The sequence below is a fragment of the Cottoperca gobio genome, chromosome 15, assembly GCF_900634415.1.
Source record: "Cottoperca gobio chromosome 15, fCotGob3.1, whole genome shotgun sequence".
Classification (NCBI taxonomy): Eukaryota; Metazoa; Chordata; class Actinopteri; order Perciformes; family Bovichtidae; genus Cottoperca; species Cottoperca gobio.
Window position 1 is genome coordinate 22,102,297 of NC_041369.1, and position 24,630 is coordinate 22,126,926.

Genomic DNA, 24,630 nt, shown 5'->3' on the forward strand with positions numbered 1-24,630 from the left:
CCACATGTGCTTTATAGCTAATGTCTCCTTCTTATATATCTTACAAAGAAAGACACACGTCCTGTCCTAGCTTGTTGTTCAAAAAGCTACCAAGCAAAAATCCATCCATCCATCGTCTACTGCTTATCCGGGGTCGGGTCGCAGGTTCAAACTTCACTTCCCACATCCGCCACCTCTGACTGGGGGATCCCGAGGCGTTCCCAGTGAGGAGATATAATCTCTCCACCGAGTCCTGGGTCTTCCCCGGGTCTCCTCCCAGCTGGACGTGCCTGGAACACCTCCCTAGCTTGTACCCGTGATCTCGTTCTTTTGGTCATGACCCAGCCTTCATGACCATAGGTGAGGGGAGGAACGAAGATCAACTGGTAGATCGAGAGCTTTGCCTCCTGGCTCAGCTCTCTTCTCGTCACAACGGTGCAGTAAAGCGACTGCAGTACCGCCCCCACTGCTTCGGTTCCCAAGCAAAAATCCACCAGAGAAATTAATTAATTAACCAGCTGTGTTCTTGTCCTAAAGGCCTTTGCTCACCAAGTTTTCCCAGTACTGCGAGCAGCGTATCAGACTGAACCACTACAACCTGACACACAAAAACCATCAAGATAATTCCAGCTTCTTTATCAACAGGTGCAATGTTCCTTTGCTCTTGAAGCCACCTCGAAGGGACTTACTGCTTACTACTACCCTCAACGTGTTGAATGCATTTGGTGCACAAGTCCAGGGCTTGTTAAGACGCTTGCTTGGCCTCCAGTATTGCTGCTTACAGCTCATCCAAACTTCACACTCAACACTTCCTTTCCTTTGGTCCTCAGCAACATACCCACCAAGTGTAACGGTGTTTGGATGATCGACTGTTGAGAAAATCGAAGGACAGACATAAACAGTCAGAGACTTCTTCCATTTTAGTAAATCGAGGAGAGGGATTTATTCCAGAGCACAGACTAAAAAGTTTGATATAAAAAAGGGGAAATGTGTGAAAGTGAAGAGTGAGAAGAGGTCTGGGAGAAGCAGGAGAGGGGGGGTAAGGTGTTTGTGGATGCTGTCGGTCTCCCATGTTATTTATCACCAAGACAGGTACAGATACGGAGTCTTAGCTTCCCAGCCTCATTACACATTCACTCTCCTTCCCAAACAACAAACACACACATTTTCATTAACATTCACACAAACTTTGTCTCCCTCCATCTTTCACTCTATCGCTTTTGTTCTACCCTGTCGCTGTATCCCTCCCTCTCTCTCAGATACACACACACACACACACACACACACACACACACAAACACACATTTCAATTAAACCGAAGCTCAGCATGATGAATGTGGTTACCTTCTAATTTCAATTATAGTGGCTGTTTAGCTAGCTAGAAAGCTGTTGTGTGCTCATGCAACATCCGCCAAGCGATGGCTCAATTACAACACACAAAGTGCAGGAACGAGTGTACACCAAGGTGCAAGCACACACTGGCTGCTACACAGGCAAATATACACAGCGGCAAATGCACACAGACAAGGCACACACATGCGAGCACATGCACAAACACACAAAATTAGATTAGCTAATTTAGTTCTTGTCTGGACACATTTTTCACCTCCGTCTAGCTGACGGCTGTTCTAAAATCTATTTAGAATTTCCACAGGGCAGCACAGCATCTCAGCAACTACTGACGATGTGCAGAAACTAATAATTATTGCCCCAAATAGAAGTGTTGTTTATTCATTTATAAGTAAAAGATGTCATACATGAGAAATGAGTGGTGGAGGACATAATTATCTCAGGGGATTCAAGTAAAATGAATTTTTCGTCAGCTCTATTTATTCCAACACAAGTCAAACGATTCAGTGCATTTTAAGTTGTTACCCTACGTTAACAAAACCAAACTTTTATTCAGTATTCAAATGGACGCATTTGCTGCCCTGACCTTCTTTTTATATACATGTGGGAGACTTTTCATCCTGAAACACATTCAGGTAACAATTATTAAACATATTAAAGAAAACACAGAGTACTAAAATCTGTAACGATACGACCAGAACACAGAGAAAAAGAGTCAAATGCACAACTCAGACAGATCTAGTGTCGGCAAAATAGTCTTTACTCGTAACAAGAAACGGGTTCGGTACACGGGAAGGCCATCAGGTAGAAAACAAAACAGGAAGGGAGTAGGAAAAGGTAGAGTCAGGTCACAGAAGGAAGCAGCTGAGGAACACCTGAGGAACACCTGAGGAACACTTGAGGAACACCTGAGGAACACCTCTGGAACACCTCTGGAACACCTGAGGAACACCTGAGGAACACCTCTGGAACACCTGAGGAACACCTCTGGAACACCTGAGGAACACCTGAGGAACACCTCTGGAGCACCTCTGGAGCACCTCTGGAGCACCTCGACACGAAGGTATGAAGACGAACTGGCAACGAGGGGAACAAAACACACAGACTATATACACCAGGAAGTGGGCGGGGTAACGAGATACAGGTGGAGACACTAACGAACAAATTGGGAACACCTGGGGTCAGGAAGTAGCCACAACTGAAACGAGAGAGAACAGGTAAGTAAAACAGGAAGTACAAACAACAATACACATTTAACAGACAGCAGGAACCCTTACAAAATCTGACTTTGTAGAAGAAATGATCGTAAAATATTTGATTAATGACCCCAATATGTGGATCTTGTTTTGGGGGAGAGGTCTAATACACATATATCTCTCTGGCATGGTGTGCAGTGGTGGGAAACAGGAAGCATCGTCCAAACACACCGTCCAGCAGCTGCCAAACATGTAAGAGAGTGAGGGTTCTCTTCATCCACACATTTATTGAGTGTTCTTTAAAATAAATCTATAAATATATTTAACAGCAAATTGAATATTAAAATCAATACGTTGTGGTTTAAGACCAAGCAGAAGAAACCCCATGTGCACTGGTTTGTAGATCATAACATTATGTAAACATGTCAGTACATGAAATCATATTGTCAAGTTGTCCAATTCTAGAAGCCTTAAAATGCAGCATTTTACAAACCTCTCTGGCTCGTGTGTGACAGTTATAGCAATGAATTTGTTTAAAATGAAAACTGAAATTGCAACAGAGTGAGGCAGAAAGCCAAGAGGGAAGAATTGATACAACCCGACAGAGGAAGAGGCAGACGGATCGAGGAAGAGTGGGACAGATACGGCTGGAGAGAGGAAAATGGAGACTGAGAGAGAAATAGAGAGAAATAGAGAGAAATAGAGAGAAATAGAGACACCCAACGGTAGAAAGGAGGCTGTCATTTCAGCAGGAACTATTAAACCAGTTTATATTGCCGCTGTGCCTCCTGACAAGACATTCAAAAACAGGGAAATGGCTGGAAAATAGGTCACACACACACACACACACACACACACACACAGTGATATTCACACTCACAGCGTGTGCCTTCACCTACAGAGTCAATTGAAGAAGGCTGGAATAAATAAGGACACACACACACACACACACACACACACACACACACACACACACACACACACACACACACACACACAAGGAGTCAATCAGAAGAAGAATTGCCCTAACTAGACACATGCCTGAGGAAGAAAGTGCTCTCAGGGCATATTCTGCTATTTCTAACCAGCAGTGCTGTTCCTCTCACATGCACACACTGATCTCTCTGTCTTACACACAGACAGAAACACACACGCACGTGTGTGTATATAGCGTGCACTATATTCACTCAACTTGTTTCCTTTGACATTTGATATGAAAAGTGTTCGGGAGCGTTTCAACACAGCTTCTTTTGGTAGGAAGTGGCAGAAAGAGGAGACGACACAGAGAGGAAAAGATGACGATGCCGCGTGTGTGCGTGTTAACTTTTGGTGTCAGTGTCGAGGTTGTTTGCATCTTAATCCGTCATCCCCTCGACACCACAAAACAAACAGAAGACACAAATGAATCGTCCTCTTCTCTACATGTCATCAGAGGGTTTCTGAAGGAGGGTTTAGATTGTTCACTTCCCACAATCTTAATATCCAAATGTAAGTAAGGACACCTGAACGTGGCTCGGGAGGGACGAGCTGGCTGCAGGGCAGCGTTAAGTAAGTCAAATCTTAAATATCGAAAGAGCTTATTTCAAGTCAAGCGTGTCCTTCAGGGCACGTCAAGTCACAGGTCTTAATAAACAGACTGTATGCTAGTCAAGTCTTCTCTCCAGGTGTTAGTACACACTGTAATGAAAAGAGTCTAAAGGGGGGCGGCCTGCCACCTAATCTCCCTTTTATGCATTTATACCTGTATGATTTTACCAGGTTTAACTTGAGATGAAGTAAAAGACGAGTATTTGGAGAGATGCTAAAATCTTTGCTTTGGTTCACCCACAAGGTGTTTACAGGTGACCCACTGGAATCATCTTGTCCTTGTGTTTCATGACATAATCTCATCCTCGTCGAGGTTACTGCAGGCAACAGCTGCTCTTCTGTCTTTTGATGTCGTTACTTGCAATCGAGCCAGAATCTGCATGCAGTTCAGTGAGAAGTGGATAAATAGGACACAAAACAAGGCGACGAATCCAATCAAATAACAGACACAGTGTGCAAGTGTGATTTTAATTCTGCTAACAAAGTCGCCACGTGTTGATTAGAAAGGCTTACTTTGTTAAATGTGATCAACTCCACACATGGATTTGTAAATGGATTGCAATCAACTTAATTGGATCTTGGGTTAATTTACACTGTAAACACACATTAAGGACACAGTTTCACGTGCACCAGCGTGCACGCACGTGAAATGATTTCTTCCTCTCCGAACACAGACACGCTGGATGTAGACGTCGCCCTGTGAGAAGTTGCTTTTCCTTCCTGTTCCTCATTATGCTCGGCGGTGTCTTAATGGAGACGTTGAGGTGCAGAGACATTAGTGGAGCTGGTGAGAAATGTTAATAATAGGAATATGATGAGGTAGAAGTGAGGAGTCACCAGAATTAATGATAAACATCTTCTACCTGCAAGTGAACGTATAGAAAACATCTGAATAAAGTAATGATAGTGGGTTTAAATATACATACCTGTGTGTGTGTGCTTTGAAATGTTCATATGGTGGGTAATGGGAGGTGACCCAGTTTCTGCATCTCTCTCTCTCTCTCTCTCTCTCTCTCTCTCTCTCTCTCTCTCTCTCTCTCTCTCTCTCTCTCTCTCTCTCTCTCTCTCTCTCTCTCTCTCTCTCTCTCTCTCTCTCTCTCTCTCTCTCTCTCTCTCTCTCTCTCTCTCTCTCTCTCTCTCTCTCTCTGGTTCAATACGTTCAGAGTTCAAAGAGCCGGACTCTTCACATGCACTGCTTCAGTCACTTTCGGTCTCCAGGTAGTTCCTGACCACCATTGAAATGACTCATGAAGGTTAAAACTGTACATGCTTAGTGACGTACCTCAAAGGACAGCTCTACAGAGATGTTTAACACCCTCGTGTATAGTGTTGGTGTCATAAACCCACTATGTGCTTCCTACTGAGCCCTAAACAACGTCCAGACGCCGTTAGCAGCTCGCTCATTCTTCTCATGTGTCGGTGAAGACGTATGTTGAGTCGAAAAAGCTTTTGTGGCATCATCACAATTGTTCCGAATGAGTCCTCGAACATTATGGAAGAAGTGTGGTTTTCTTCAGAGGACAAACAAGTTAGCAAACCACAGAAATGACACAGGGATGTGTTTTTGATACGTCTTTCCTCTCTGCACTTTGTTGGACTGAGCTTCTCTCCTGTTATTGCCTGTTTTGCAGAGCAGAACAAGAGTGTTCGCTGCATTTAGAGCAGAAAGCTGGCAGTGTCTGACACACACATCACTCCTCTCTGTCTTCCTCCCGCTGACAGTGACAACAACAGCACTATGTTTCACTGACTTTCTCTACTTTGTCATTTTCTTTCTTCTTTCCCTCTTTGTCTTTCACCACTTTCTTCCTGCCTCCCAGTAACTGACACTTCATCTTTGTCACCTTGCCACTCTCCCCTACCTTCCCTCCCTGCAGTTATCTATATTTCTTCTTCCCTTTCCTTTTTATTGACAGCTGTCCCATAGCATCAGTGATGTAACAGTCCCCAACCATCTGTCCTCTCCCTTCCAGAAATCTTCCACCTTCTCTCCTCCTCTTCCACCTCTTCCTCTTTCTTCATATTGACAGCTGTCATGGGCATTGACTCGGTAAAATCCTGTTTTTCTGTGACAACTGTGCTTATTTTGGTTTTGCCGCCTTTGATTGGATCCCACAGCGGGATCTGCCATCCAATGTGATGCGTCACAGAGAGAGCACGTTGAGTCATTTTCATCTTTTTCTTCTTCTACGCCGCCTCGTACTTCCCTTGCTCCTCTTCCTCCTCCTCTTCTCGGGGATTAATGTCATTCCCTTCCATTTACATTTAGTGTAAATTCTGTACAGGAATGTTTGTGCGTGCATGTGAAATGTTCCTCTTTTCCGCGATCAGTAATGCCTGTTGACAAGGTTTAAAGTGAACGCTGGCGTAAAGACGTGTCCCTGCAGGCCTCCATGTCTCTCAGTCTCTTTCTTCTCTTCTTCATGTTTTATCGTTGGCTACAGAGTCTCAGCTACTAACAACAATCCTACTGAGATTTTATTCCTGTTAAACTATATACATGCATATTTACAACGCTGGGACTCTCGATCCCTGCCGTCATTAATACAACTGAATGTTTCTCTCATACGTCTTTAAAAATGTCCAACAAGTCATTTGTGTACAAATCAAACATTGGTGTTTAGTGTAATAGTCAAAGTCAAATGAACTCTTTTATATTGTTTAGACACATGTGTGTTGACTGACGTTGACGTGCCGCTTTCTTTATTTCTCGTTCTGTCATCATCAATCAGTCAACCTTTTCCTCAAAGAAATCATTTCAAAGAATTTGCAGGAAAGATGTGAAAGAGTATCAATGGAGACGCCACAACAAAAACATGTGAGGAAGACAACTATTTCAAAATGATGCTGAAGGGTTGAACCTGCAAGAGAGAAAACCGTGTTTAGGTTTTATCCAGAAATGGTAAAATCAAATAAAAACGAACAATCTCATCTCTGATATCTAAACTTAATATACCTTTGCATATGCACCAAATATCACCAACTTCACCATCTTTGGTTAATTAAACAAGACAAGTGAGTCACAAGAAGCAAAAGTGAGTTGTAGCATTGAAGTGATTATGCTAACACTGGATTTGCCGGTCCTACCTGTGAATCTGAATTAACACCTAGCTCTCCAGCGTCGGGTGTTTCCTTCTCTGCTCGTGCATTTCGGGACATGCTCCACTCTGTCGAGACCCTTGGATGGTAATAAGCATCAAGCATCAGGTTGTGGACGGGACCAGTGATCCATCCCTTGAGAACTTTAAATCAGAGTTGGAAAGTAGAGAAAAGTACATTTTCTCAAGCACTGACGTGACCGTGTGTTAATGTGGTAAATAAATAGTTTCAAGGCTTTCACTGAGCAGCTGGAAATCTGACTCGAATCTCCTCATTTGAATCTCCTCTAATCTAACTGCTGTTGACTCGTCCGCGTCTTGCTTTTGCAATCATCCGTATTATTTCACTTTTTGCAGTTACCTCTCAAGAAAAGTTAGAAAATTGCCTTTTCTTCCTGCCGCCTTGTTGCATCAGTCAAACATTATGGCTGTGTCTGTGTGAATAAAGCAAATAACCCAGCATGGGAGCTGAGATAACCTGTGTGTATGTCTGTGTGTGTGTGTATGTGTGTGTGGTGTGTGTGGTGTGTGTACGCCTGAGGGCAGCCCTCTGAACCCTCGATCTCTCCCATTCTCTTTCTCACAGAGTATAAAAAGAATGCAGAGCAGGGTGGGACAGGAGAGAAAGCGATGCTTTGAGTTTACAGCCAATGTGAGCTGCATATAAAGCAGAGCAAGACAAGGTAACATGACTGCACCCTGGATTTACTGCACTCATCGTGAAGAGTTGGCCTGGTTAATTATTGGCAGTGAAGCCGTTTATTATAATCAGCAGCGTTCACTTGTTAGGGTTCACACGGGTCTGAGAAGAGAAACTAAAAAGGATCCAGTTTTATGTATGAATGGCTTTGAGTGTTTATTGAAGCTCCCTTGAAGTTATTGTTGATGTCAGCATTGAATCAAATGACTGTAGCATGTAAAATATATATTGCTATCTTATTTTAGCTCGGCTCACACATGTCTGGTTGAGTCACGCTCACCTCGAAGGGCACTCGGAGAGAGCCGACCTCAGTCAAGGCCAGATGCAGTTTCTCACAAAGGTAATGAAAGTTCAAAGTAATGTGTCCATCTTGAGTTTAGTAGTAGTTGTTGATGTTCTGTAATCCTGCTGACAACCAGACAAACTCTTACTTTAAACTCTGGTTTGGTCTCCACCAAAGAGAATGACTATTGGACCTACGAACGTTCATCAGGTTTGACTCCAAATGACTAATAAATGCAGATGTTGCTGCTGGACCATTGTTTGCTGCAGGTTCGTCACCTTTCCTCACATGTCTTTGTCCTAGAATGTCCAAAAAAGAAAGATTTCAATCCTTTGGGTTACAATCAAATGATGCTAAACCACAATGATTGAATGTCGGCAAACAGGACCGTCCCTGAATGTGATTCCAAAGAGATCTTGGGGATCAACTCCTTCAGATATCTCGATCTTTTGCTAGCGTCACCTCAAGCACGTGCAGCCATGATGAGAATCAGCACCTCAAAGTGTGAGGCCATGTTGCTCTGCTAGAAAACAGTAGATCGTCTCCGTTGCTGCCCCAAGTGAAGGGTTTAAAGTATTTGGGTATCTTGAATGAGGTTAACTTGAACCGTAAGACTGGCAGGCAGATTAGAACAGCATCAGATTGGAGACGTAATGTGGGTTTTGCACCATCATGGTGTAGAAGGAGTTTCATAAATGTTCCAGGGATCCTGTGAGGCGTCATTCATTCATTCCTAACTTAATTTCTACACAGTGCTCTGATAATATTCCTGGGAGGTCAGATCTTTTTAAAATATGAGCAGCAATGATAGTGAACAAGAGAAATAGACATAAGAGGCCTGGTGATGTGAAACACTTCTATCCTTAATGAAGATTATTATAAAACATGTGACTCTTTAATCAACTTTACAACATGCGAGGGAACATGGGTGTCTCTTAGTTTGCTTATATAACATGTGAGCCCCCTGCAGTGGATCAGTGGGTGATATAATCATCTCCAAAGAGCTGTTGCTGTCTGACAATCTTCTAATGGCACCACAAAAAGCTAATCAAGGAATATTCTTCTAACATCATGAGTATATGATTTAGTTTAATTGCTGCTGATGCTTTATATGATTCCAGAAAGTGTCTTTTTCTTTGGCGTGTGATCACATTGGTGCACCTTGAGAGGAGGTCAGAGGATGGGGGGAAAGGACAGGAGAGAAGGAGGCTATGAGGGAGGAAGTAGAAAAGGTGCATTGCCTTCTCCTTTCCTGGCCTACCTCCTTCTCTCCTTTGTGACAACTCGTCCCTGTGTTTCTGAGTAGGAGTCGATGACACCTGCTGTTTGGACTCAAGCTTTACGGGGCGTTTTAACCATCTGCATGTCAGATTATAGGTCTTCTTGTTCACTCTTCTCCTTTCTTGTTGTTGCATCCTTTTAAAAGCATCTCCTGGTCGAGGAGATAGACAGGGAGGAGAGAAATAGAGCAGGGGGAAGGACAAGCAAAACAAATCTAAAGGGAGGACTGTGAAATATGACCAGAAAAAGAGTAATGAGGCAAGAGGAGAGGAAATGTAGGATAGAAGAAGGGGGGGAGGAAAGAGGGGGAATGCAGCAGAGGAGGTGGAGGTGGGAGGAACTGAGCGGAGTGGAGAGATGCCTTCAGGTAGCCTATTTTCTCACCCTGCAGGAGAGAGACAGCAATTAGGATCGCTGTGTGAGTGAGTGAGTGTGTGTGTGTGTGTGTGGAACTTGTCATGAAAACAGCAATGTTTTTGAAAGGTAAGGAGCAACCCACTACCCATGTTTTATCATAATTTAACACACACACTCATACACACATGAACAGTTGGCTCTTGTTGCTCAGGCATGTAGTGGCATGTTGTGGTTTCACAGTTTAAGCCATTTCAAGTTGAACAACATGCCACTGTGGTATCTTCTGGAACACACACACAAATGTGCACGTGGAAACAAACCGAGAGTCTGACATCCTGCTTTATGGTGGCTCATTGGAAGAAGAAAAAAGGCGTGCTGGCAGTGACAGTGCTTGTTAGTCAGACAGGGTGAGAGTCTGCGGTTGTGGATCTTGCAGCAGATGAAGCGTGATCTGCAGGCAGAGATAGTGCCGTGGGATTTGTGTCCTTTGGTCTTTGCAGTCGTTCTCTAGTGAACGTAAGCCTTGGTGTTCACATGTGGCAAGCGCAGAAGGACACATTGAATGCCACACGGCAGCTCCAGCTCCAGCTGTGGGGCTTTCAGAGGTGTTAAAGTTAAAGATGCACCAGCCAGATTTCTAGGTAACCTTCTGGTTCATCACCAGGCCTTGTATCTTACGTTACCACATAAGAGATTGGACATTCCCATCCTCAGCCCTTTGGGGTGTTGGAGTTTTTACCTGTGGATGCTTTACATTCTGAGGATGTTGGGGTTTACTGCTTTGATACCTTGCAAGATTCTGTGCAAGGGAGTTTGTATCATGAGCCAGGTCTTCTGGAGAAGCACAGAACTGTTTGCTTCAGAACAGGAGTCTGTTCCTGTTCAGTGGATTTCTTTGAGACACTCACAAATGGCTGTGGTTGTGAGGTGTTTATTATCTGTAAACGCACTTGATGCTAAATATAGCCTCCTCGTGTACTGTAGTCTCCGCAGCGCCTCTATTTATCATGTGTTGTGACATGAGTCCCTGCACAGCTGTGCCTAACTTCACCCTGAGCAAAGGTTTAATTAGCCAACATAAGAAAATAGAAACTGTATGGGTGTGCAGAGTCTACTGGGGATGACATTCTTAAAAGTGCTTCCCTACATACTCCATGTTCCTGCAGAAGCCTGAAGATACAGTGCACCTGAACAACCGTACTACTTACTGTAGCAGGCGATCGTTGTTTCAGATAGTCCAAAATGTTAAACTTCAGTTTTTCTTGCGTGCAACTTTCAGAACCACACGCAGGAAACACCAAATTATTTATTTAACAATGTACAAACATAAATAGTAGTGAAACAATCCTCTGTGTGTGTTTGTTTGCATGTATGTGCAGTATATTTTGGGATACGGGCGTCACATGAGCAGCAACAACGCCATTTCTAACCATTTTATAACAACACGAACCACAAGGCAGTTCTTCGCTGTATACCTCCCAATCATGATCCATCTTTGCCATATGTTAAGCATAATAAAAAGATTTGAATGCACCTCAGAATTCAACTCTAATAGCAACAACATGGTGAAGGGATGTATTCACTGCACAGAGGTGAGAAGGATATGATACAGTTCTAACTACTTTTGAATGATGTAAATCATTAATTGTTTTAAGATTGCAGCAGTAATTGTGCTTTCATACATCACTGGTGTCCCTTCTTCTCCCACCCTGTTGGTTTGTTGTTAGTTTTTCTTTACTTTGGCAAAGCTGGATCTGACAGTGTCAGACTCCACATGATACAGCCTCAGCCACATTATCCAATTGAACTCAGTATTATTCAGTGTAACACAGAATCATATTGGGCACTGATGTAACTGCTGGTCACTTTCAGACACTTAACATTCAGCAGCAGCTCCGCAGCTCGGCTCTGACCCCGGACCCTCATCCAACATGCAATCCCTTATCTGATCCCATTGACACGTTAGTGTGGGAGCATTTTCATTTAGAGTTCACACAAAAGGGGGCCATACTATTTATTATCGACGACACGTTAACTCTCTGAGTGGAATCGTACTATAGATACGCAGATGAAGGACCTCTGGATACACAAAGTGCACATAGCTACATGCATGATGTATGTTTGTACTCTGGCTCAGATGATCCCCTCAAGGCCTGTGTGAGATAAATCAAAGAAGGTGCAAGATGATAAATAGGACAGGAAATCTGTTTCTACCACATAAGAAATGTTTGTTCTGCTAGAAATGCTCGAGCGAATGCTAAAACGTGTTACAATGAAACTCTTTGGTTGAACTGCTCATAAGGTACCTTTCATGTATGGTGCCACAAGACAAGACAGTCTACAGACTTTGCATGAATAAATCAATAACATAACAATGTGTTTTCACTGTCCTTAGACGACCACACACACAGATGATTTAACATATTCTGTGTCCGTCTAAAACCTCTCAACCTCCTGCTGGTCGTTGTTGTGTCTAAGTGTTCAGATCCATCAGCGGGTCATGGACTGACAGATAACACTAAAGATATCACAAGATCAGAGGTGAACTAAATGTTAAATCATCAATGAACTTCAGACAAACATCAGAATCACATTTTCTTTTGATCCATAATGTAATCACTGCTACAATCTCAAGATCATTGTTCTTCTTTATTCCAAATGTTTGTGTTTCTAGTTGTATCAAGTATCTCAACCATCAGCTTGTGTTTTTTTATTAATCACGTTTTCTGTAACCCTGGTTACCCTTGTGTGGGTACTTGTGTACCCTTGTGTTGTTACACAGTGTGGGGAAAGCCACAAAGTCATGTACATGTTGCATTATTAAAACGCAATGAGGGACAGAGAATCTCTGATATTCCTTCTTTTCAAATGTCCGCATGGTGCCACAGGGAGTGTATTCTGTGTGTGTGTGTGTGTGTGTGTGTGTGTGTGTGTGTGTGTGTTGGAAGACAGCTGACGCACATAAAAGTATCATAATGAAGAAGCAGCAGAGGTGAACACTCGATGTATGAACAGAAACCTCATCTCCCATTCTTCCCTCCCTCCTCCTCCTTCCATCTGCTTCTTGTTTTTTATCCACTCCATCGTTCTTTTTTCCCATATATACGTCTGTGTGTGTGTGTGTGTGTGTGTGTGTGTGTGTGTGTGTGTGTGTGTGTGTGTGTGTGTGTGTGTGTGTGTGTAATATAATGAATAATGCAATGTGTGTTGTATGAAAAGATAAGGAGGCAACATGGGGTTGCTTAGGGGTTAAAGGAGGTGATGTCACTACATTCACCCTCCACCCTCACACTAAGAGGGTGAGAGAGAGGGGGAGGAGTAGATACAGATAAAGTGGAGAAGATGAAGAAAGAATATGAAGGCAGACAGAAAGAGATGGAAGATGAGAAGTGAGACATCGAGAGATACGGTGGAAAAGGAAACGAGAGAGCAGGTAGAGACGCTGTTGTTGGCCTGGTCAGATGTTTTGCTTACCATACATTATTTATACTCTTCATACACACAGCAGGGTGGCTGACCTGACCTTCCTCACAAGGGCAGTGTGTGACAGTGTGTGTGTGTGTGAGTGTGTGTTCTCACACATCTTAACATGTGACAGATACAGAACATTTGTGTGTACATATACAGTATGTGTGTGTGTGTGTGTGTGTGTGTGTGTGTGTGTGTGTGTGTGTGTGTGTGTGTGTGTGCTCACTCTCTGTCTGCTGTCTTTAAAGGTGTTTTTATCTTTTTACTGTGCATGTTTGTGTCCTCTTGTCCTCCAACAGTGGCTCCCTGGGTGACAGTGTTTTCTTGACATCCACGCAGACGTCCCTAACCCTTCGCTGTGTAATAAGAACCTTGATATCTCGCCACATTTTGGCCCAAAGTTGGACTTCATTAAACTATAATCCCCAAACCACTGACCTCTACGAGGTGTGTCCAGTGGCATTTCTGTATCATCAGGTATTATTACTGCAGATAAGAAAGCTTTGTCTGCAGGAGAACTCAGAGTCGTGTAACTAACACTTCAAACCAGGAAGGAAAACTTCCAACGTGATTGGGATACCATGATAACAAATATACTGTGTGTTTGTCAAATGACGTCTGGATTTCAGCCTGTTGTAGCTGAATGATTAGCGAGCTTGGGAATAAAAATGTCCTGCATGTTCCTCCATCTGATCTCTTCTTCATGATGCAATGCACTGCAGCACGACGGACACTTTTAAACAGAAAGAACATGTCAGTTTCAGACAGTCCTCCCTTGAAAAACGTCATCATCGTACATTTAGCAGATGCTCAAGAGACAAAGCCCTGTCATGTTCGTACAGTAGGAACTATGACTCTTCTCCATCGGGAGCGAAGGAGGAAGCAGCGTGATGTTCTTATAGAGCCACAAGATCCACCAAGTGAGGAGGAAGTGGAGGAGAAATGGCTCAAGAACAGTGCTGTTCACTTCCTGTTTCCTGCCAATAGATTCGAAGATGCGTATAAATGTCAGCTGTCCCTGCACCTTGTGAGTCAGTACTTTTTGTTATTACATTGTTTGTCCACATATTTATGCAGCAAAGTCATCCGGCGATAAATCCCGTTCCAAAGTGTTGAACTGAAGGTGAAAAAGACGTCATTGCTCAGTTATAGCATCTCAAGAGAATAAGCGAACAGGGAGGAGGAGAGCAGGCGGATAGAGAGGACAATTAAGTTGAGGAGGGTCGATGTTATTTCAGCATGCCCTTGAAGGACGCGGCACTCATTTCTGATAAGCACCTCCTTCTGTTTAACCACTCAAAAACAAAGGCATTAATGTGCAAATAGACCGACTGCTTTTCTTCCTTTCTGTGTACCTTCCTCTCTTTTGCTTTTCATCGGCCATTTAGTCTTATTTTGTCTCTTTCTCCGGCTCTATTTCTCTCACTCTGCAGCAAATTGAGTCTGAATGAGCTCCAAATCATGTTCAAGTGCAGCCAGAGACACCTCCAACTCTTTCAGACAGTCATTCTGCCTGCTAAACTATTACCAATGCACACACACACACACAGATGCAGACTGCTCTGTCTGGCAGTCTATCAAGAGCCTTTGGCACTTGCACTGCTGTACCGTCATTATCCTGCAATGAATAATCTCTCAGTCAGTTTCCTTCTATAGGACGGAGCCAAGGAGCTGGAAAGAGACTGGCACAGATCATCATGTAATGTCAGACTGCAGAGCCAAAGAGCTTCTTCAAGAGCGTCTGAGACTCTGAGACTCCACTGGTGGCAACATGAACTGGGGACTGAGAGTGGCTGCATGCCATTACAAAGCAATGAGCAGGGAGAGAGATGCACAGAGGAGACAAAGGCCAAATTACCCCCATTTTCTACGAAATAGAGATCAAATTGCATCTTGAGACTTTCAAAGAGCTGCTTGGTGTATTCAGTAGTCCTGTGTCCTACATGATCAGGAGTGTACTGTAGAAGAACTAACAATGTATGAACTCTCACTATGTGTATGGCAGTGTCTTTATCTACAGGAACTTCTGTCTGTATTTTCTCTTTTCGTTTAATTTTGCAGTTGAGGTGGTTCATCTAGTAAGGAGCCACCTGGCTGCCTCCCTAGGGAGGTGTCCCAGGCACGTCCAGCTGGGAGGAGACCCCGGGGAAGACCCAGGACTCGGTGGAGAGATTATATCTCCTCACTGGGAACGCCTCGGGATCCCCCAGTCAGAGCTGGAGGATGTGGCCCAGAGAAGGGGAGATTGGGGTTCCTTACTGGAGCTGCTGCCCCCACGACCCGACCCCGGATAAGAGGTAGACGATGGATGGATGGATGGATGGATGGATGATGGATGGATGGATGGTTTAATCTTGCTGTGTTGGGGTAAAGAGCGGGAATCGTAAAGAGCAAGATGTCTTTGTTCGATTTGTATTATTTAAAGAGACGATGACTCTGTAACTCGCTTCTTGTTGTCTTCAATATCAACAGTATTAAATAAAATGAATACTCCAAAAGGCTATTATATTACTGTAAAAGCAAAAGTAAGTTATAACTATAATTATAAACAAATCATCTTTGCTTAGCCAGACTGAGACAGAATACAAACTTCTCCTGTGGAGCCTCCAGGCCGCTTGGTTCTTAAATTAAAGGTTTTGCCGGAGTGTTCCTTTAAGATGAAGCCACCGTAACCTTTTGAGGAATTATTCTGGAAGCAAAATAGCTTTTTAGGGCGAGTAAAGCAACAACTAACAGGACACGTCGCTGTGAATGACAATTGCTGATCAGCATCAGAAGGATAATGAGAAAATCAACACTGGTTAAGTGACTCTTCCCCATGTGTTGACTGTAGCTGTTGCCCGTCATCCAGATGTCTAAGTATACTTTGATGACATTGCCACTTCTTGTTGCCAAGATAATTTAGCTGCAGTTGCCAGCGCTGAGGCAGTAAAATGGAAGGCTGCTTCTTGGATGTCTCTGGCTGTCTTGGTAACAGAGGCCCCGGGGACCGACTCGGCACGCTTTCTTTATTAACCACAACTTCTTATTTAATGGCAAAATCTAAATAAACGGTTGTCCGAGAATCATTCTTCGGTTCCTGGCGCTTAAATCCAAAACATCCCTTAACACTCAGCTGCAAATGAAGACAGAATTGCTCGACTGTGAGCTCAAACGTTCTCGGCTGTTCTCGAGAGTCCGCTCTTTGTATTCGCGTGCGATGGCACATTAATTATTGTAGCTTTGAATCATTATAACATCTCACTTTGTGTCTGCACGCGTCGTTCAGCGTTCCCATTGGCAACATTTGAATCCTTCTCATTTCTGAGGTCAAAGGCCAATTACAGTCGTCTGTCATTTGGGACGCTGAGAGCAATTAAAGGAAGATGGAGAGGGCAATAAAACCACGGAAAATAATTTTTTTAAATGTCACATTTCACTTCCTCTTGATGAGAAATTGACAGGTTGACCGGCCTGTAATCGAGCGCTTTTTTTTTATGGGCTCCTATTTAAAAACGCAGTTTGTGTGTGTGTGTGTGTGCGTGTGTGCGTGTGTGTGTGTGTGTGTCTGTCTTAGTTAGTATGCCAGCAGTGTATCCTTGGCATCATTACTTCTACGTCTGCCAATTGTGAGATGAGTGAATGGCTGTCATCGCGGAGCCTCCAGTGTGTCGGGCTGCATTTCAACTTTGTTCGTATCTGGAGTTTTTAACATTCACAAAACCTTTCTGCCGACAGTTTATATCTCAGTTTATGATCACATTGTGTTTGGAATACATGTCAATAATACACAAATTGTACGGATAAGTATCTAGTTTCTTGTGAACACATATCCCAGCATGCTTAGGGACACCTGTGGCTTATGAACGTGCAACCTTAAAGGCTTAAAGGAAATTGCTTCAAGAAACCTTTAAAGAACATTTGAACGCCTTCAACACATTTTGAGCTTCAGATAAAGTGATGTGTTGTCTTCAAAAGTATTTCTTCTTATGATTTCTTCGTCTCATCTTGTGGAGTTGATCCTTTCTTTTCTGAATTATGTGGATCAAAAGGTAAAAGCAGATTTCTGAGCTCATGAGCTGTGAGATTGATTATTAGTAATATTTCACTTAGAGTCTTTATTGTTTGTATTTGATCCGTTTATCTATATAATTAGTTTTAGAGGATTAGTATTAGTTTCTTTGAGTGCAGACAGACAGAAGTAGAAACATGTTCAGATGTTAGAACAAGGTTATAGAGTCAGATTCAGAGACACACCCCTCCGGCTGTCGCATTAAACAGAGTTATCAAACCACAGATGGAGAAATCCAGGCAGACAGATGTGAGACAGAGGCACGACACCGACGGCGATATCATTAAGACCCGAGTTATAAAAAGTTGATAATTAAAGACAGGTCTCCGAGGACGGGGAGGAGATAATTGGCTTTCGCAGCCACGACACTTCGACCCACTTTAACACCAATAACTTAATAAGGCACGATGGAGAAGATCACAAAAAAATATATTTCTTGTGACTTGGAAAAGATTCCATTAATAGGTGTGTGTGTGTGTGTGTGTGTGTGTGTGTGTGTGTGTGTGTGTGTTGTCTTTACATCATGACCCAGGTTGTGTCGTTTGCCCCAGAAACAGGTTTAAAAAGCTCAACAGTCACACTGTCACTGCTTAATTTGCTGTTAAATGATGATTCAATAGTTCCCTTTATTTTTTATTTAACAGTTAATTTCCCGTTCTCTTAAAAGCCCAACTCAGAACTGCGTGAATAGAGCTGACAGAGGAGAAGTGAAGCTAATAATCATGGTTTTTATGCATGAAAAATGTCAAATTAATAGCTTTGTCACTTAAAATTGATTTACATGTCTGAAGTTCAGTATATTTTACGTCTGTAAAAGCTTTTCACACAGTCTCTGCACATTTAGCAAAAAATACATATTAAGATGTTTATCCAGTAGGTGAGGAAGACGTTTTGTACTGTATGCATCGAAATAACTCCACAAAAACCAGAGAAAAGGTAAAAAAAATTGCAGGTGGAGGCTTTTCTCCAAACAATAAGTAGTGCCGAGGCAAAGATTAAAAAATGACAGTGGAAAGGACAGAAAAGGAAAAAGTGACAGAGGAAGGGCAAAGAGTCACGCAGGAAATGAAATCTGACGCGGACTCTTGTTATTAACAGTCAGAGTTCACTGAACCTTTCTACAGTTCAGCAGCTAACCTCTGCTCCCTCTGAGAGTGTGTGTGTGTGTGTGTGTGTGTGTGTGTGTGTGTGTGTGTGTGTGTCTGTGTGTGTGTGTGCGGCAGAGATTACATGCACTTATGTGCATTAGTGCATGGTGTGTGTAAATGAGAGTCTGTACAGTGTGCAGACGTTTTGTGTGTGTGTGTGTGTGTGACTGTGTCCTGAGGAAAGACAGTAATAGCCCCTCAATGTGACCTCCCCGCCCCAAACACACACACACACACGTACAAAATTAAATCAGCCACCAGGTGTATCTTCCGAGTGTGTTCTGTGTGTGTGTGTGTGTGTGTGTGTAATATGCGCTCATGTGAAACTAGTGTGTCTGTGTCCTTGCAAATTGCATGTGTGTATTGTGAGGTGCATGAGCATGTGTGCAAACCTACAAACTGCAGGAACTTGTGGTGTGTGTGTGTGTGTGTGTGTGTGTGTGTGTGTGTGTGTGTGTGTGTGTGTGTGTGTGTGTGTGTGTGTGTGTGTGTGTGCCAAGGTTAAAGTATTTGAATCATTTGAAAAGTTTTCACCTTAAGGATGTGTTGTCGGGGCTGGAAGGGAGACATCTTGAGATTAATGTCAAACTGTGCTGCGAAGGCTCGATATGCGTGTTTGTGGTTTCTTCTGTGTAACAGCTTTACGGTGTAAACAACGCATCACTGAGGTAAGTTAACAAAGGTAATCAGATGCATCACTGATGCTCCATGCTAACTTTGAACTTCCAATGTAAAGATTCGGTGAAAGGAGGACAACATGTATATTGTTGCGTCTCCTAGCTTTCCAAATAAACATGTTTCTTACATGAATAATTGAAACGCTCTAAGTCTCTAAGTCTGAATGAAAGTAACCAATCAGGTTCAAAACATTTGAAAATGTAATTTATGAGGTTAAGAAAAAGCTCAGCAGCTCAGTTTTCGATGTGTTTCGTGTGTGTGTGTGTCCAGGTCAGTGCTGCAATGTATTTTTAGCGCCGGTGGGCGACCATCAATAACACAGACGCGTTGAGGCAGTTTTCACCCATCTATCAGGCTCGTGTGCTGCCCAGGGCTCAAACCCACGACCCCCTCATTTGTCTTGCCCAATTCCTGCTCTGACAGTCTGCCAACCCCCACTTAAGAACACACACACACAGTTGTACCCGCAGTGACAGCGTGTGGCTACGTGTGAGTCTACGTGTGTGTCATCAAGACAAAGTGTGCTCCTGTAGACACCGACTGTCGAGGGAACTTCCACAGAAGCACATTTGAGTCATTTGTAAGGTTTTTATGTCCGTCTGTCTTTCCGTCCGCCAACGTGAAAAGTGTTGCAATCGTGCAGACACAAAACTTCACAGGTGTGTAGTTTACAATGAGTTAGTTAGCATCAAGTAAGGCTTTGTACCTGTGCTGTATCTACAGTGTGTGCAATGCAAAGGGAAATAGGAAGAAATGCAAAAAGCTAATCTACCAGATTTCCTCAGGTTGCAAATAATTGCAAATAAAATATACAGTTTAAAGAAGTAACTGTTTCCTGCTTAATAACATCTAACATCTCCTCCGAGTCTTCAGTTTGTCTCCTTCTTCGTTCACTGACATACAAACAGGACAGTGACGTGACCCGCACACAAACACATGGACACATGCACATACACACATCTGTGTACATACTGTATGGACACACTCAGGGAGCAGCGCAGTCGGACAGCCAGTGGAAAATATGGTGGAATTATGTATCGCAAATAAATGAAACATTTACTCCCACATGTATCAGCTGTACGGGGAGTGGAGGGATGCTGAATGTATTTCTGCAAAACAAGAAGGTGGATTTAATCATATGAGCTCAAAAGAAGTGAAGCAGTCAACAGAAAGGTCTGGCGCTCAGCAGGGTAAATATAGAATTTCTATTTTAAAATGTGTAACAATAATTAGCTTCCCTCAGTGCTGCATGTGTATATGTGATATTTGATCATTATGTATGACTTTAACCTTTAATAAAGATAACATGTAAACTAAAGGAAACCTTCATTATTGCATCCTCAGTTAGATTTATCGCCATTCTGTATTTTATTCATAATCAACAGCATGAAAGTCTGACTTTTCTTAATAGATTAAAAAATGTCCCATATTTACCTGCTAAATATATTTTTTATTTCTGAATTGGCGATAAAAGAAGGATGTTTTAAGATTCTTCTATGAATATAAAATGCCCAAAAGAGGCACGACGACATATGCCGTAAATATTCCTGGGGGAGATCAACAAATGATTTAAGCCGCTGCTGGAAACAATTAAAACATTACAATAACGATTTACATAATTGATCCCAGAAGAAGAAAGTTTCTGCTCCTTGTGTAAAGACGCTTTAGCAGGATGGATGTTTGCCCTGGTCTCGTGATTGAAGGGTGAGCTGCAGACAGCTACTTCAACCACATCGTGATTGGAGAAACCAGAGCTTGCAAATTCTGGTACTCGTGAGAGCGGCAGCTCGAATTATCTCTCCCATCATTATGAGTATCATTATGGGCACAAAAGGCAGAGATTAGCATAACTCATTATAAGCCAGGAGTGAGACAGCTGTGTATTTTCACCAGTAGATAGGTGCGCCCAAAGCTCATCATCAACACAAAGCTCTGAAGGCTAAAGCTCACACGCTCATTTTCTTTGCAATTTTTTTTATTAAAGAGATGTGATTTATTTGGCTCCGGCAGAGAACATGCACATAAGAGTGACAGATGCACAAAATCGACACAATATCTACATATTAATGAAACTCCCTAGCTTTGTCCTGGTTTCCTGAACATTTGTGAGCCTGAAGGTCAGAAAAAAACTACGTTTATTGCCAATTACAGTCATAAATCCTGTCATCTTTCAATATTTCTCGAGAAAAATACAACACGCAAATGTTTTAATAAAAACAATTAAATGGGCACACAGTTCTGTACCTCACAGAAACCTCTGCTCTGCATTACCTGCTATAATGTCCAGATATGATATACCATAGCGGGGATATCATAAAAACAAGTATGTCCAGTCCAGTTGTGGCCCGTCGGTCTGTACGGACTTTAAAACAGTTTTTATTTGCATTTTTTGTCAATTCATTTCATTGCAGATAAGCTGCAGAAAGCACATAAGCGACAGATGGAACAAAGGAAACCTGTAAACAAAAACAAACCTTGCTGTCATAAATTTCAATAAATTACAGATGCCTGACTGACTGTGTTGGTAAATGGATTAAATTGGCTGTCTGCGCATAGGAGTGTGTGTGCATATTAAACTGTGTGACTCAACACTGATCACTGCAACATAACCTGTGACACACATGACACACACACACACACTTTCATACCTGCATGTTGGCACAAAAACATTCATATAATTACAAAAAAAAAGTCTCATCTTGTTTATATGCAAATACTCCTGCACAAACTTCTTATAAACACACACACACACACACACACACACACACACACACACACACACACACGGTTTCAATAATATGAATTGTGCAATGGTGTTAATTTATCACTGCTGTACACCAGAGGGTGAATGTGTGTGTGTGTGTGTGTGTGTGTGTGTGTGTGGCTGCTCTGATTAGACAAATAGGGAGCAATGGATCAGTTCAGTTGGGAGAGAGCGCTGGATGATGAGAAGAGGGAGAGGACGAGAGGAGATGATGAGCGACGAGGTTTTATGTTCCATCGCGTACAAGAAAGAGCTCGAAAAAACATGCAGTTAAAACAAATGAAGCTCGATGTAAAGACGTATTTCTACAACTGTTGCACGACAACTAGCTTTCAAGGAAGCTTCAGTCACTTTGCTTGATTACTGCAGCGTTTCAGACAAACATGAATTCAAACATCCTTTCATGTCTTTAAATGGAATCGTCTCATGATGACATCACACGTGTCGTGATGCACAGTCACGACCTGCTTTCTTAGAACATCTTGTATTTTGAGGGAACATGGTTTGAAGATGTGTGGCTTTGTTTACATTCCCACTTCGTTCAATGCGATTGACAAACTGGACTCCAGCTGGTCACCCTCCAGTCTCAAGCTCCTCCAACCTTCAAGCTCCATTACCCCAGAATGCAATAGTGCACAGAGGGTTCTCTCTGCAGAATACTGCTGCAGAGTAATGTGTAAAGGTCAAACAAATGTTGGTTAAAACACATTGTGAGAAGCACAGCAGCAGGGGTGCAGGATTCTCTTCATGCATTCATCCATTCATATATTCATTCTGCACGTAATCTACTTATAGGAATACCCTAGTTACATCAAACTGTTGTGTTACTGGGATTACTCTGTATGTGTGTGCATGTGAACAAAGTCAGATTATAGCTGAACATATGTATTTATGATTATTCCACATAGACTATTTACTTGAATTTGACGAGTCGAGGTAGTTCCCAGGGATTCCATAGAAATACATTTCTTAGCTGAACATGTGGTGTTGTGTGGTGGAGTTGTCTGGTTGGTCAGACCAAGAGAACAATCTGTACTCCTGCAGCAACATGTAGAGTGATCGGAGAATCATTTCCTAGAGAGAGAATTACTTCCTACAGGTGGTCGTGCTTCCTTCCTTCCCCAATCTCACTTCCTGGCAACTATAGTGCGAATGTTTAGGCAGTAAACAAATCTAAAAGCAGACAAAGAGTTGAGGTTTGATTGAACTGAGATCAGGACTCAAACAAACAGGATCCAACACATGGAAACAATCAACAGGACGTCTGCTCCAAGTGCAATCAAACTGTATTCACCGTCCAATCAAGACGTTTCTCTTTCTCAAGAGGTGCTTGTATTCTGTGTGATGTATGGAACGTGTTTGTCGTGTCACACAATGTGGCAGGGAAGTTTTTCCGGTTCAGTGTCGACATGCAAATGTTATGAAACAGCCGGCGACAAGGTCGAAAAAGTATTAAAAGCATAAAGAAAGAGATAGTATAGATGGTTTTGAATCTGTAGATGCTTTAAAAAGAAGAAGAAACTGACCCTGAGCAAGCCATGTATCTCCTGACTGCAGAAAAACATCAACTAAATCAGATGATATCGCCGCTAAGTGTTGTGTGTGTGATACAACACACACACACACACACACACACACACACACACACACACACAATCTGCACAGGTTCCTCGTCTGGCTGTAAATCCATTTTTCGAGGGCACACGTATCCCAGAGATCTCCCAGAGTACAGTAAAGCATGACCGCTGTGCCCTGGAATTAAACGCCGGCAATTCATCAGAGTAATTTTCTCTCCGCTCACTCGCTCAGCGCTGCTGTTCAACCTCGGGATCTATTTGTAAACACAGTTCACCACTTGCTTCTTGTTCTATTCTCTTCCCGTCTGCCTGTTTATTCCACTAATCTGCTCCTTCTCCAGCTTCTCGTCCTCCGAGGGGTTATCGCAGGATTTGACCTGAAGAGGGGTCAACCTGCAGGAGGATTATGTGAGCTGCACTCTTAAAAGGGAATGCCCGAAACACAACTCTGCTTCCAAGCTTTGTTTCAACACTGCAGCTTCCCAGCCTGTTCTTCCTCTGACACCTGCAGCTCTGCTCCTCTCGCTTTCCTTCAAGCCGGCGGAGTCCGTCTTTATATGCAACACGACATATTAGCAAAGTGGTCATGTTGTATGTTAATTGATTTTCAACTTGTGACCTGTTTTTGTATTTATTCACATCAGTGTTTCAAGACACTAATCTTTAAGTGTTGCATGTCCACTTGCCTGCCATTTCCCTAAAATATAAATATCTTTGTTTTCATGGCCTTGAATGTGACTAAAGTACAGGACTTGTTTTACACGTGGGAGATTGTGACCCTGTACAATCGTCTCCACGTTGACACTTTCACATTAGATGTGAGCAGGAGGTTAGCTAAACGCTACCGTTGCTACAATCCTTCGCTTGCGTGATGACGCTTCGTAGCAGAAGACGGCTCTCGTAGTTCAACTTGCGTTGCCAGATTCTGATAAATAAACCCTCTTTCCTTCTGCTGCTTCTCTGTTTCTCACAGCACGACGTTAAACTACGTATGGAATGTGAGGCGTCACATGCCGAGCACAAGCAAGAAACAAACAAGCAAACATTACTTTCCCTAGTTTCAAACACAGTGTTCTGTGGTAAAGAGAGTGATTAGATGTCTTGGGGCTTAAA